This window comes from Odocoileus virginianus, chromosome 1 (assembly GCF_023699985.2).
Source record: "Odocoileus virginianus isolate 20LAN1187 ecotype Illinois chromosome 1, Ovbor_1.2, whole genome shotgun sequence".
Lineage (NCBI taxonomy): Eukaryota > Metazoa > Chordata > Mammalia > Artiodactyla > Cervidae > Odocoileus > Odocoileus virginianus.
In genome coordinates this window covers 12,813,250-12,828,634 of record NC_069674.1, presented here as the reverse complement: position 1 = coordinate 12,828,634, position 15,385 = coordinate 12,813,250, and the positions used below count along the sequence as shown (strand labels likewise).

At 40.7% G+C, this 15,385-nt stretch overlaps 1 long non-coding RNA gene across 1 annotated transcript; it reads right to left on the bottom strand.

The window, feature by feature from the left end:
• Positions 1-3,818: 3,818 nt before the first annotated feature.
• On the bottom strand, positions 3,819-12,208 carry LOC139033882 (uncharacterized). The gene is made up of 4 exons (XR_011486380.1): positions 11,576-12,208; positions 11,173-11,250; positions 6,029-6,067; positions 3,819-5,180 (listed from the first exon to the last, which is right to left on the bottom strand). It is a non-coding gene; the product is annotated as an uncharacterized lncRNA (long non-coding RNA).
• Between the last annotated feature and the right edge of the window lie 3,177 nt (positions 12,209-15,385).

Sequence of the window (15,385 nt, the reverse complement as noted above, 5' to 3'; positions counted from 1 at the left end):
CAACAGAAGGGGAGAACTGAGAGGGTTATCACAGCCATATAGGATGGATGGTGGCTCAGGGGGTAAAGAATCTGACTGCAATGCAAGAGACCTGGGTTCGATCCCTGGGTCAGGAAGATCCCCTGGAGAAGGGAATGGCAACCCACTCCAGTATTCTTGCCTGGAAAATCCCATGGACAGAGGAGTCTGGTGGGCTACAGTCCATGGGGTCACGAAGAGTAGGACAGGAACAAGCAGTTGTCACTCACGCACTCACCATAGCCTTGGGTTAGAACCAAATGGGAAGAAGATTTGCAAAAACTTTGACCACTAGAGGGTGATGTGGGTCTTTCTGTAAAACATCTCTGAGCACGAAGGGCAGGCACAGACTGACCTTCCATCTGAGAAGTTGTAGGGTGCTTCATGGAACTCAAGTGAGATCTCTTAATAGTGGCTGTACAACTGTGGGTAATGATTAGTCAAATCCCCTTCACCTGCCTTCAGTCCTTTTAAGACTGCATATTCTCCAAGGGGCAGGTAAATCTCAACAATGAGATGTTTGTCCCACTTAGTTTCCAGGACCTGGAATCAGCTGCCTGTATTGCAACTGTATCTACTTCCAGTTGAGCTGGTTAGGAATGAATAGAACCAGAGACCCACCAACTGGAAATAAGCAATTGTCTGCCTGGTGACTTTTAACATTAGAGGACCCAAAACTTCACCCTCAAATCATGCTGGGAGACTCCATTTATGAACCCCTTGCAGAGGCTTGTAAGCTTAGCTACCCCTGTGCAGGATCAGGATTACCATACCTTTTCCCAACCAGCTTTCCCCATGATCCCCAGGCTCCTCACACCTGAGACAGCACTGTTTCTTTATTCTTGATCACATATGTGCCCGAGTCCCTTGGCTGCAGAGAGAGGGATATGAGATCTGCTCTCCCATCTTGCTTCAGTTCAGTTCAGTTCACTCACTCAGTCATGTCCGACTCTTTGTGACCCCATGGACTGCAGCACGCCAGGCCTCCCTGTCCATCCCCAACTCCTAAAGCTTGCTCAAACTCATGTCCATCGAGTCAGGGATGCCATCCAAGAATCTCATCCTCTGTCATCCCCTCCTCCTGCCTTCAATCTTTCCCAGAATCAGGGTCTTTTCCAATGAGTCAGTTCTTTGCATCAGGTGGCCAAAGTATTGGAGCTTCAACCTCAGCATCAGTCCTTCCAATGACTATTCAGGACTGATCTCCTTTAGGATGGACTGGTTGGATCTCCTTGCAGTCCAAGGGACTCTCAAGAGTCTTCTCCAACACCACAGTTCAAAAGCATCAGTTCTTCAGCACTCAGCTTTCTTTATGGTCCAACTCTCACATCCATACATGACTACTGGAGAAACCACAGCTTTGACTATACAGACCTTTGTCAGCAAAGTAATGTCTCTGCTTTTTAATATGCTGTCTAGGTTTGTCATAGCCTTGCTTCCAAGGAGTACGCATCTTTTAATTTCATCTTCTTGCATGGAGTCTTGCAAACAAACTGCTTCTCTGCTGCAAACCTGGGCATCTCGTGTTTTGACTTCCTGTGGGTCAGCCAACATGAGCTTAGTCCAGTAATGGTTGAGAGAATGATGTGCAAATATCCTGGCATGCCAATAAGTGTTTTAATAGAATCTGACCTTACACTTTGTAACCCCCATAGCATCTACCACCTACCCAGTATCTGCAGTTGTCTGGGTCAAACATAACTGATCAATAAGTAAATGAATGCAACCACAATTTCCAGTCAAGATTGTATTGAATTTCCAGCCAGTGGAACAAGAAAAAGGGTGAGAATGAGAAAAGGAGGAGGAAAAGTGATTACAGATGGAAAATTTAGAGGAACCAAAGAAATCCAAAAATGGACTGCATTATTAACAACATTTAACAAGCTTAACATAAATATAAAAAGTTAGTTATTTCCATGTAATAGCAACAAATGGCTAAAATATATTTTTTAAAGAGAGAGATCACTTACTATTACTAACATAACATAAAATACATAAAAAACAAATCTATCTGGTAAATAAAATTAACTCAGAAAACTTTTAAATTTTAGAGGAAAGCATTTTAAAGATCTGAAATAAGTGAAGCTATGATCATGAAAGTTAACAATTGGAAGAGTATTCCCGTATATGTGTTCAATGTAGCACTAAGCAAAGCCACAGAAGTTATTTTCATGAGACTTGACAAAAGTCATCTGAAATTTAAGTGAAAAGCAGAGAGAATAGGGAAGATAATATTGAGCAAGTACAAAGGGGACTTTCCCTTCAAATTACCACATTAGTTTTGTAATTTAGGATTACAAAAAAGGTAAAAATAGACAATTGGAAAGTAATAGATTAAAAATAGGCTTTTGAATATATAACCTAGTTTATATATGATAGAACCATCATTACAGGTATGTAGAAGAATAATGCAATATACAATAAGGTCTTGTGGGACAGATTGTTTTCCAAAGAAAGAAAGATTAAACCAATTTTCACAGCATAAGCAAACATGAATTATGAAAGGATTAAACGCTTAAATGCAATATCCAAAATGTTAACTATTTCATAAATAACATGGGAATATATTTTTATGAACTTCGACTGCAGGAGCATTGCTTATAAAGAATTACAGCATGCATACCCTCCTGAAGAAAAATATAGATGCTCCTAAAAAAGGAACATCAACCCAAAAAAAGCATCCTAAAGACTGAAACACAAGTCACAAATTGAAAAACATTGGGTTGGCCAAAAAGTTCATTTAGGTTTTTCTGTAACAGAGTATGGAAAAACCCGAATGCAATTTTTGACCAACCCAATATTAGCAGCACAAATCAATGAAAAAGTTTATACCTGGGATACATAAGGAATTGTTACAAGTAAATAATAGCTAATCAACCAAAAAGTAATATAAGCAAAAGGCAGTGTACAGAAAACACCAGTGGCCCATGAAAGCAAAAACTACGTTGAGCCCCCTTAGCAATCATAAAAATGTGAACTAAAACTACAGTGAGATATCATTTCAACCCATTTGTTATTTAGTTGCTAAGTTGTGTCTGACTCTCTGCAACCCCATGGATTCCAGCACACCAGCTTCCCTGTCCTTCACTATCATCCAGAGCTTGCTCAAACTCATGTCCATTGAGTCAATGACACCATCCAAGCATCTCATCCTCTGTCACCCACACATTAGACTGGCAAAATTCAAGGAACATTACATGCCAATTGAGTCCTAGATGTGGAACATTTGAAAACACTTGACTACTTATTTGACTTAAATATATCAGAAAGCATTTTCTCTTGTTATTAATATGTTAAGCTGACATGGTGACCCTAATGCTTGGTTACTATATTACCTAGTGTAGAGAAAATCTTGCGCCTAAGTATGTAAAGGAATACCTAAGAATGAGGTCCTATCTGCAGTAGCGTCAAAATCTAGAGAAAATAAAACATTAATTTAAGAATGTGCATTAATTTAATAATGGATAATAAATTTTGACAAATAGAATGGAGTCCTACATACCAGTGAATTATCTAAAATTGTATGTAATAACATGAATTACTATTATAGACATAATGTTGAATAAAAAGCATGTCACAGAAAAAAATTATGAAGAGACTGATCTCCCTTAGATAAATTTCAGACATACAACATTAAGTAATATATAATTCACAGTCTCTTAGTGTGTTAGTCACTCAGTAATGTCCAACTCTTTGTGACCTGCCAGACTCCTCTGTCCATGGGATTCTCCAGGCAAGGATATTGGAGTGGGTTGCTATTCCCTTTCTGGATATCTTCACACCCAGGGATTGAACCTGGGTCTCCTGCATTACAGTCAGATTCTTTACCCCAAGGGAAGTCCTAACATAAGTGCTAAAAATTATAATGAAGACCAAGTGAATAAAAATATAAACTTCAGGGTTATTACCTGGATGGGGTGAAGAAAGAATCATAAAAATCTTATAGAAAAAGCACAGGGATTGAAAGAGTCTCAGCGATAATCTAACTCCTAAACTGATTGGTTCAGGCAAGATCATTCATTTTTGTGCTTACCTACATGCATTGCTTCCCTTGTGTCTCAGGTAGTAAAGAATCTGCCTGCAATGCAGGAGACCTGGGTTCGATCTCTGGGTCGGGAAGATCCCCTGGAGAAGGGAAATGCTACCCACTCCAGTATTCTGGCCTAGAGAATTCCTTGGACTTTATAGTCCATGGGGTCGCAAAGAGTCAGACAGGACTGAGTGACATTCACTTTCACTTTCAGATGCACTGCATATTCAACAGAAATATAACTTTTATGAGTTCAACATTTAATTTAAATAGCTGCTGTATGATTTTGTAAGTGTGGTAGAAGCTATGATTGACATACAGCAAGTTGTATATTTCATTGCCTGAGAGGGAAGTGAGGACAGGAGAAGGCAAACTGACAAATTCGATAAGCAAATAAATCAATGATGTGTGATTTTATTTAGAAGATAATAGAAGAGAAGATTCAGGAAAAAAAAATAATAAAGCAGTTTAAAATTTGAGCTAGTTGTTTCACCAGCTTTCCCTCCCCTAAGCCCAAGAAATGTTAGAGTCTCAGGTACCCAGGGACTATGAAGACCACAAGAAACCGTCCACGTCACAAGGAGGAGCTGAAGGGGGATGAGGCGCCTGAGAGGAGAAGCCACCGCTCTGCTTTCTCCCTGAGCCAGCCATGTGCCTCGGCCTCCTGTGCTGTGCGGCCCTTTTTTTCTGGGGAGCAGGTTAGTTCCTGCTGTCAAGTTGTTGGATTTCAATCTCAGGACTTTCTCCTGTGGTTGCAAAATCAGGCTTTCTCCTGGGCTTTCACTACACCATCTGTCTCTTTCCTCACAGGCTCCATGGACACTGAGGTCACCCAGAGTCCAAGTCATCTGATCAAAGGAAAAGACGAGAAAGCAAAGATGGATTGTGTTCCCAAAGAAGGACATGCTTACGTTTACTGGTATCGCAAGAAGCTGGAAGAAGCATTTGAATTTTTGGTTTACTTTCAGAATGAAGACCCTATGGAAGAAACAGCTGTGTTTAAACAGCGATTTTCAGCTGAGTGCCCCAAAAACTCTCCCTGCAGCCTGGAAATCAACTCCACCGAGGCAGCGGACTCAGCTCTGTATTTCTGTGCCAGCAGCCAGTCCACAGTGCAGCACATCAGCTCTTCCTAGAACACAAACTCACCGTGAACCCAGCTCAGGAAATCAGTGGTGTCGTAGGAGGGTAGGAACTGACAGAAACCCACCTTGAAAGAACATGAACCAGATAGAAAAAAATCTGTAAATGAGCAACACTGCATGAGGAGAAGGGGAGGTGGAAAACAGCTGGTGGGAACACAAACCCAAGGATGGGGCAGGAAGCTGTAAGGGGTCTCAGATTCCCCGGGTTGCTGGGTATCTGGCGAAGGAGACACAGGATGTGACCTTGATGGGTTCCTAACAACCTTTATTAAAACATGTAGTTCTGTGCTTTTCATCTTGCAAAACTGTGCCTGCAGGAATAAGGAAAATCAGCAGGGGTACCCTGATCTCCTGGCTCTGCACATTCAGTGATCCAGAGACTCCTCAGGGTTCATCACTGCTTCTCTCAGCTGTCCTTGCCAGAGAAACTGAACAAGAAACTCAGCAACTCCCTACGTCCTGAAAACTACAGTCACACAAGTTTTAAAAGCAATTTGAGGTATAACATAGTCACAATAAAATATACCCATTTCAAGTATATATTTTAATATGTTTGATAAATTTTTAGACCCATGTAACCTACTTGATAGGGCTTCCCTGGTAGCTCAAACAGTAAAGAATCTGCCTGCAATGCGGGAGACCTGGGTTCAATTCCTGGGTCAGGAACATCCCCTGAAGAAGGAAATGGCAACCCACTCCAGTATTCTTGCCTGGAGAATCCCATGGACAGAGGAGTCTAGTGGGCTACAGTCCATGGGGTTGCAAATAGTTGGACACGACTGAGCTATTCACACACACACACAGACACACACACACACACGCAGAGGAGACCTACCTGATGGGCTTCCCTGGTGACTCATGGTGAAGAATCCGCCTGCCAAAGCAGAAGACAAGGGTTTGATCCCTGGGTGGGGAAGACCCCCTAGAGGAGGAAGCGGCAACCCACTCTAGTATTCTTACCTGGGAAATCCCATGGACAGAGGAGCCTGGCATGCTACAGTCCATGGGGTCGCCAAAGAGTTGGATACTCTTAGTTGGACACGACTTGGAGATTAGACAACAATAACAAGCATGATACTCAGGATACAGAATATTTCCCCCTTCCTAAATGTCCCCACATGCTGCTTTATTGAGGTCTTTAAATTCTCTCTGCATTGCTGCATTGCTCTGTATTTTTTATCCAACACATCTTACATATATTTTGTTGATTTTTTCCTGTTTCTCCTAAATTTATTTTTTAAATGTATCATAAATATACCTTTTAATACTCAGAAGGAGTTTATTGATTAAAATATTTCCTGCCAAGATGTCACGTTAGCCCCCTTCATTTTAGTCTTTACAATTCTCAACTCATGTCTCAGCCTTAGCGTATGATATAAAAACACCTCCAGAAGTGAATATTCATGTTCACCAGCAGCCACATCTTTGATGAGGTATCATCTCATGTCTGTAAGAATCATATTTCCAGGACTAGAACACAATCTTAGTAAGTCCTGTTCTTGTCATAACTTAGGTCTGTCAATCAGTCTGAAAGTGTTTTATTTTTTTAATCAAACCCCTTTAACAAATCTGAACTTACACTGTAGATAAAATATTTCTCAGGATACATGAACTTCCTAATACTTCTTGTCCATATATTTTATCACAAAGAATATTCTCTTCTAAAGCAGAAATATTTAACCTGGGACCCATGGATCTCCAAGGGGTAAAAGGATAGAATTCAGGAATCCATGAATCTGAGTGGGAAAATGAATCTTTATTTTTACTAATCTCTAACTAAAATACAGCTTTTAGTTCGCGATAGATGTAGTGAGTAAACCAGAGCAATGTTCGTAGAACCTGTGACAAAGTCAATAATGGAAACCACGGGGTATTTGCATGTATTTTTTGTGTATTATAACAGTTGATGTGTATTACAGTTGATATGAAACTTTCATATCCCATTACACAGAGTAAATATCATTACTGTCATCACTCCCTGCTTGGAAATCTTGCCAGTTTTCAGATATATTTCAGAATATATATATTTTTTTCAATATTTACTTATTGATTTGGCTGCACTGTGTCTGCTTTCAGCGTGGGGGATTGTTTGTTGTGGCACACAGGCTTGGTTGCCCCATGGCAGGCAGGATCTCAGTTCCCAGACTAGGGATCAAACCCATGTTCCCTGCCTGGAAGGCAGGTTCTTAACCACTGGACCACCAGGAAAGTCCCCCAGGATATATTTTATTAAATGAATTTTAAAGATGTATATATATCATAAATTTCCTTGAAAATATCTTGATAATATTTGCATTTATTCTGCATTTCAGAATAGTTGGTATCTTTTGTAATACTGTATATCCTACTTTATGAGTTTAAAACATTATTCTCAGAAGCAGTGCCTAGGATTTAACAAATCACCAAAAGTGTTCATGTGTGAAGAATGAGACCCTCAACTTTACAGATGTCATTTCAACCTCAAACCTAGACCCAATGTTTGGAAATGACCTCTCAGCCAGCATTCTTTTTCAGAGTTCTACCCCAGGGCTGCACTGTCTCATCATTCTCATTCTAAATCATACATCATTTCCTTTCCCTTTGTATCTCTCTCTCTCTCTCTCTCTCTCTCACACACACACACACACACACACACACTCACACATGTACCTTTCTTCCAGAAAGTGGCAGCAACAGCGTCTGAACCACGAAATTCCAACCAAGTTTCATCATAAAATTGTCTTTTTATCACAGATGACCCCAGATATAAAAATAAAACAAACATTTATCTACCAAAATAACAACATTTGATAAGAAATAATCTATGACCACATTATCATTTATCTAAGATTCTGGAATAAATGATTTTATGCAATGAATGTAAACTGATTGCATAAATTTCAGCTCAGTGCTGGGAAATGATATGTTTGTGAGCTTGCATAATCCCATGTCAGTAAATATCTGAATTTCCTGGATGTAATATTAGCTTCCTAAGTCCTCTTAATGAAATAAAAAGTCCAGAAAATAATAATAGCAAACACAAATATGGTGCTTATTCTGTGTTAAGAACTGTTCTTTATATAATATTTAGAACAACTTTTCAAGCAGATGCTTATTATATCCATTTTACAGATGAGAAAATCGAGGGGAGGTTAAGAGACTTGCCCAGTGACATAGCTGCTAGTTGGCAGGGCCAGAATTCAAGCCCAGGTTGTCTCCCAAACCCTTGCTCTAATCCACCAACATGGGGGTGGGGTGGATTTAGGGCCCTTTGTTTTTTGCTAAAGTTACCCAACTCACCTCTATACTTCATCTCTACTCTATCAATTTGTTGTTGTTGAGTCACTCAGTCGTGTTTGTCTCTTTGTGACCCCATGGACTGCAGCACACCAGGTTTCCCTGTCCATCGCCAACTCCCGGAGCTTGCTCAAAATCCATCCAGTCGGTGACACCATCCAACCATCTCATCCTCTGTCGTCCCCTTCTCCTCCTGCCTTCAGTCTTTCCCAGCATCAAAGTCTTTTCTAATGAGTCAGTTCTTCGTATCAGTTGGCCAGAGTATCTGAGCTTCAGCTTTGGCTGAAGTAACTGTATCAATTACTTGTAATAAATACAGAGGACAGAGAGAACTGGCTTATTTTACAGCAAAACCTCTGAACCTCTTCTTGTGTTTGGAGTTCTCCACTAACAGTGTTAGTGGGAGATCGAGCCGTTGATAGAGAGGCAATAATAGTCTGTGAACACGGTAGGTATCCTAGTTTTCATCACGGTGAATGCACAGGCACAGTCTGCTTGTGACTCTGACCAGGAAATGGGAGATTCAGTCTCCTCACCACTTGGCACTTGTCCGTTTAGAAGGGATATAAACAGCTCTGTTAGGCGGAAGGGAAAATGCAAATGTCTTGATCTTTCTCAGTGTCTCCATGTGCAAACTCAGCTGCGACAGTCCCTTGACAGCAGTGACAAATGCTGCATATTTTGAGCCAGGGGGAGCTCTAGGTTCCAGCCTTTGCCCTTGGCATACTTTGTCTGGGGTTTTACAAAGACCCAGTCCTTGCCATGGGTAGCTGGGCCCTCTACCTGGCCCTTTGTCTTCTGGGAGCAGGTGAGCCCCACACACAGTCAGTAAAGTCCGGTCCTGGATGTGCAGACCCCCACGCACTCCGGCACCCTCATCTCACAGAGGCGTCTGGCTCCCTTCTAGGTGTCATCACCAGCCTCTGTATCTTTACCCCACAGGACCCACGGATGCTGAAATCTACCAGATAAGATTCCTGCTCGCTGAGGCTGGCCAGGATGTGACCCTGGAGTGTAAACAGAACCATGTACTGGTACCGGCAGGACCCAGGGCAGGGTCTGAAGCTGATTTATTACCCTACGGTTGAAAAGGATATTCAGAGAGGAGACTTATCTGAAGACTACAATGTCTCTCGAGAGAAAAAGGAACTGTTTCTCTCACTGTGGAGTCGTCTCACACCAACCAAACAGCCGCGTGCCTCTGCTCTGGGAGCACCACAGTGGAGCACGGCCCCCTCCCACCTGAGCACAGACCCACTCCAGCCCAGAGCCCCCGATACAGCCTCCATCTAAAAACTTGTAAAGCATCCTTTCCCTTCACTCTCTGGCTTCCTAATCAGGAACTCATCAGAACAGACCCAGAGGATACACTTTGTTCCTTTGTCTTTTCATTACTCCTTGTACATTTATCAATAGTTTTTCTTGACATTTTCCTATGTCCCACTATTTTTCCAAATACAAAGGGTACAAAACTGAGTAGAAGACAGATCTTTTCTCTGAGGAGCTGACAGCCTAGTAAGGAAATAATTATGGTGGATTTGAATATAGTAATCTGTAAAATCATATATCACATCATATTACAATATTACAATATAATAGCAATACTATAATCAGAAGTCCCATGGGAGCTCTGAGGAAGACCCGCCAGTTCTGTCTGGTTGGATTAGAGAAAGCTAAGAGCATTTGAGCTTCATGAGATGGATCTGATTGTGAATAGGACATTCATGTCAATGAGTCAGACTTTGAAAAAATAATAGAAGAGAAAGAACTTAATCAACTGATAAAAATTTTATCCAGTAGAACAATTTTGAGAGAGTTAATGGGTTGGAATTTCTTAACAAGATGGGTTTCTGGTTTCATGGATGGGAGTATAGAAGTGTATGATAGGTTGTTACTCAAAAGAGGGAATTGAAATAAGGAAAATATTCAGTTGTCATTAGCAGACAGGCGATCAATACAATTTTTCAGTGGTCTTTGTATGACTTTGGTTCCTTACAAAGCTGCATCAGCAGATAAAATGGGACCATGTTATCAGTAGCCATCCCCATTTGAGATAGTAGAGTTTGAATTGTTTATTGGATAATGAGATAAAAATTGGAAGTAGGCAGTTGTATATACAGATGTCAATAGAGCTGGATTAGCGATATAGGTTTTGCAGAATTCAGCCTATAAAAGATTAAACTATGGCACCAGAAAAGTCCACCCAAAATACAGATTTATGTAGGGATAAAATACTTGGAAATATATATTGTGGTATTCTAGTTCCCTTAGGAGAAAAGAAGACAGGAATGAACTGTATGGGGATTGATCAAGGCATGGAATGTTTGAGAAAAGAGGGAATTAAGAAAGAATGTGAGGGGCTTCCCTGGTGGTCCAGTGGTTAATATCTGCCTGCCAATGCAGGGGACACAGGTTTAATCCCTGGTTGGGGAAAATACCACACGCCACAGAGCATCAAATCCCATGCACCACAACTAGTATTATTTCTGCTAGTAAAAATAAATATAAAACAGCTTCAAAATAAACATTTTAACAAATGAAAACTTATAATTGAATGAAATATAAACTAGTTATATTTTCTGAACTAGGATAAAAGCTTTTCTTCTGATACCATGAAATGTTCTGTCCAGTAGCATGACAATTATGAGTCTACAAAGTGATCACATCACTAGAAGGTTGCTGATGGATATTTTAAAACCTCACCCTTGTGCTTCTTCGGTGCGATCATGGGCCACAGCTTCTCTGCTGTGTAGCTCTTTGTTTCCTGGGATCAGGTGAGTCCTGAGAACAGACAAAAAATCCTGCTCTGGGCTTGCCAACTCCCTCAACCTTGTCAGGGTCCCTCTTGGATTTTTGTCTATAGTTTCTCTATGGGTCCTATTGGTGTCAAAGTCATCCAGACTCCATGACACTTGGTCAAAGCAAAGGACAGAAAGCAAGGATGGAGTGTATTCCCTACAAAGGACATTTTTTTTTTTTTTAATCAGTATCAACAGATCTAGAAAAAAGAGCTGGAGTTTTTTATTTCTTTTCAGGATGAACAAGTCCTTGATCAAATGAAGTTGGTCCAAGAAGCAATTTTCACCTACATGTCCCCCAAACTTACCTTGAAGCCTGGAAATCCAGTCCTCTGAGCCAGGAGACTCCACGGTGTATTTTTGTGCCAGCAGTCAATCCATGGCACTGAAGTGTTACTTCCTCTTAATGCACAAATTCACCATGGACCCAAGTCAGAAAACTGGTGATTTATTACATTGGAAGGAAGTAGCAGAAGTTAACTGGAGCTAGCTTAAGCACAATGCAATTTAATACAAGGCTTACGGGTGCTTAGCAGAAACCAAGGAGTGATGGACAGACAGTGCTGTGATATACTATATTCTAGTCCTTTTTCTCCCTTAAACATTGAAATACCACCTCCCTGTATGGCTTCATCCCCACCCCAGACTTCAAAGAACTACTGAGTATGGGGAAGAGGTGGTCTCTCTTCTTGAGCAGGTTCACTTTGTTACCTGACTCCCACCTGTTTTCTTCCATTTCCAGGCCCCCTGCACATCCAGACAGTGGTCCCCTCCATCATCACTCTTGTCTTTGTGTAGCATAGAAAAGCACCCAGCCATTGCTGCATCCAAAACTGCCCATCGCTCATCAATAACTACCCATTCATTTGGAAAGTCAGAAAAAATGCTTCAGTCCATTCATCCAAGCTTTTTGCTCCCTGGAGTAAACTTGATTCAGACTAATTTCTCTCCCTCCATTTTTCTAATTCTAACTGAATTCTTCCCCAAGGGGCAGCAGAAATACACACATCTTTCTTATATTATCTGTCCTCATATTATCTATTTTAGAGCCAAATCCCATCCAGTGAAATGATCTATATCATTAGACTCTTGATACGCCAGCTGATCCATTTTAATTCTGCCAGTGCTTACGGAACAACCCTCGTTCACTGAGGCTTAACACGACTGAGAAATTTGGTTGAATTCCATGGAGTGTCAGTCTCTGAAAACAGAGAGGACTGAAAGGAGCCGTGAAAACTATATTTCAAAGAATATGCGTACTTATGGCACATTATGGATTTTTAAATGAAAAACATGGGAGTGTTATATGCTGTTTGAAGAGGACTTTTTCTTTGGATAACTTAGAGCAAATTTCTGAGAAATAAATTTAGGGAAAGAAATTTTAAGTGATATTCAGAAACCATCAATGTTTACCATGAAGGTGAAGATTAACGATTTAAGAAAAGAAAAAAACCAACAATTTAATAGGAAATGAGAAACTATACATAGAAAAAACTTCATGTAAATCTGGAAAAAAATAACTGAAATTCTGTTATCCAGTGTGATCAAGAGCCTAGCCAGAGGGTAACTAGCGGCTCACACAGTGAAGAATCTGCCTACAGTGCAGGAAACCCAGGTTTAGTCCTGGGTCAGGAAGATCCCCTGGAGAAGGGCATGTCTATCCACTCCAGTATTCTTGCCTGGAGAATTCATGGACAGAGAAGCCTAGAGGGCTACAGTCCATGGGGTCAAAAAGAGTCAGACATGACGGAGCGACTAACACTTTCACTTTCACATAATAATGTCAGTTTGACAGCAAGAGTCAAGAACTTTAAAAAAAATGCAATAAGAAGTATAAAGATTCTACAATTATAATAAAGATAACTTGGGAATTTGATTTCAGGTCAAAATGGATAATTGTTCCTTAATTGCCCTATCTCCATAAACCACTCTAAGACCTGATAAACTTACTTACTTTTCTTCAACATTATACTGGAGGTCTTAAACAGTGTCATAGGGCCAAACAAAAATGAAAAAGAAATCCTAAATACTGTAAAGGAAGATGTGAAATTGTCACTATTTTCAGATTATATGATTGTTTATAGAGGGTTACTTGTGGCTCAGACGGTAAAGAATATGCCTGCAATGCAGGAGACCCGGGTTCAGCTCCAGGGTTGGGAAGATCCCCTGGAGAAGGGAATGGCAACCCACTCCAGTATTCTTGCCTGGAGAATTTCATGGACAAAGGAGCCTGGTGGGCTACAGTCAGTCTGCAGGGTTGCAAAGAGGTGGACGACTGAGCAACCAACACTTTCATACTTTCACTTTCACTGATTGTTTATATAAGAATCAATGAACCACAGCTAGAAAGAACTAGTGAATTTAGGAAGATCATAAGATACAAAATCAATATAAAAAAATCAAGTGTCTTTACACTAGTTGCAGACAACTGAAAAATAAACTTCAGGAAACAATTTCATATATGATACTATCTATAACAGAAATAAATTTAGCAAATGATGTTCCATCACAAAGGGAAACTGAAGAAAATTTAAAAATAGAAAGATAACCCTTGTTTATGGATTAAAAATTTCAGTGCATTAAGGTAGCAATTTTCTCAACAAATTTTGTTGAGGTAAATGGATGAGTCGAAATGCCGGGTTGGGTGAAGCACAAGTTGCAATCAAGATTGCCGGGAGAAATATCAATAACCTCAGATATGCAGACGGCACCACCCTTATGGCAGACAGTGAAGAGGAACTGAAGAGCCTCTTGATGAAAGTGAAAGAGGAGAGTGAAAAAGCTGGCTTAAAACTCAACATTCAAAAAATGAAGATCATGGCATCTGGTCCCATCACTTCATGGCAAATAGATGGGGAAACAATGGAAATAGTGACAAACTTTATTTTCTTGGGCTCCAAAATCAGAGCAGATGGTGAACAGCAGCCATGAAATTAAAAGATGCTTACTTCTTGGAATAAAGCAATGACCAACCTAGGCAGCATATTAAAAAGCAGAGGCATTACTTTGCTGACAAAGGTCCATCTAGTCAAAGCTATGGTTTTTCCAGTAGTTATGTGTGGATGTGAGAGTTGGACTATAAAGAAAGCTGACCACCAAAGATTTGATGCTTTTGAACTGTGGTGTTGGAGAAGACTCCTGAGAGTCCCTGCAAGGAGATCAAACCAGTCAACCCTAAAGGAAATCAGTCCCAAATATTCATTGGAAGGACTAATGCTGAAGCTGAAACTCCAATACTTTGGCCATCTAATGCAAAGAACTGACTCACTGGAAAAGACCCTGATGCTGGGAAAGATTGAAGGCAGGAGGAGAAGGGGACTACAGAGGATAAGATGGTTGGATGGCACCACTGACTTGATGGACATGAGTTTGAGCAGGTTCCGGGAGTTGGTGATTTACAGGGAAGCCTGGCGTGCTGCAGTCCACGGGGTTGCAGAGAGTCAGACACGACTGAGTGACTGAACTGAACCGAACTGAAATGGATGAGCATATGGAAAGAAATGAACTTTACTGACATCTCATACCATAAACAAAAATAAATTTCAGATGGATCATAGGCCTAAGTGTGAAGGCTAAAACTACAAATCTTCTACAAGAAAACTTAGGAAAACACCTTTGTGAGTTGAAGGTAGGCAAAAATTTCTTACGACAGAAAGCAGTAACCAGTAGCAAAAGACCCTTTCTCCTTTGGCATCCTTTCTGCCAGAGGATGTTTGTTATATACAGATGAGTAATTCACAAATGAAGAGTGTTCTCAGCATCCGTAAGATCACATTACGGGCACACAGCACAGATGGCAAAGAGCATGGTACGTGGGTGAGACTGAGAGGTCCGTGCCCTGAGAGCCCTGAAGATAAGTCAGAGGAAAAGTGGGCTATAAATAAGATTTGAGAGTCATACGAACCACCCAGAATAGGGGAAATACTGGTCCATGACACCAAGGATCCTCTTGGTTGCCCAGAAATAAGAGCGTCTTTTTCAGTTCCTTTCCCATCCGATGTATGTCTCTTCCATTCATTCTTCTGATCATAGTAACTCAGTCCTCCTCAGGCACAGATTCTGCTTCACCTCTCTTTGTCACGTGTCTCCAAACTTCTCCTGTAGGACTCTATTGGACC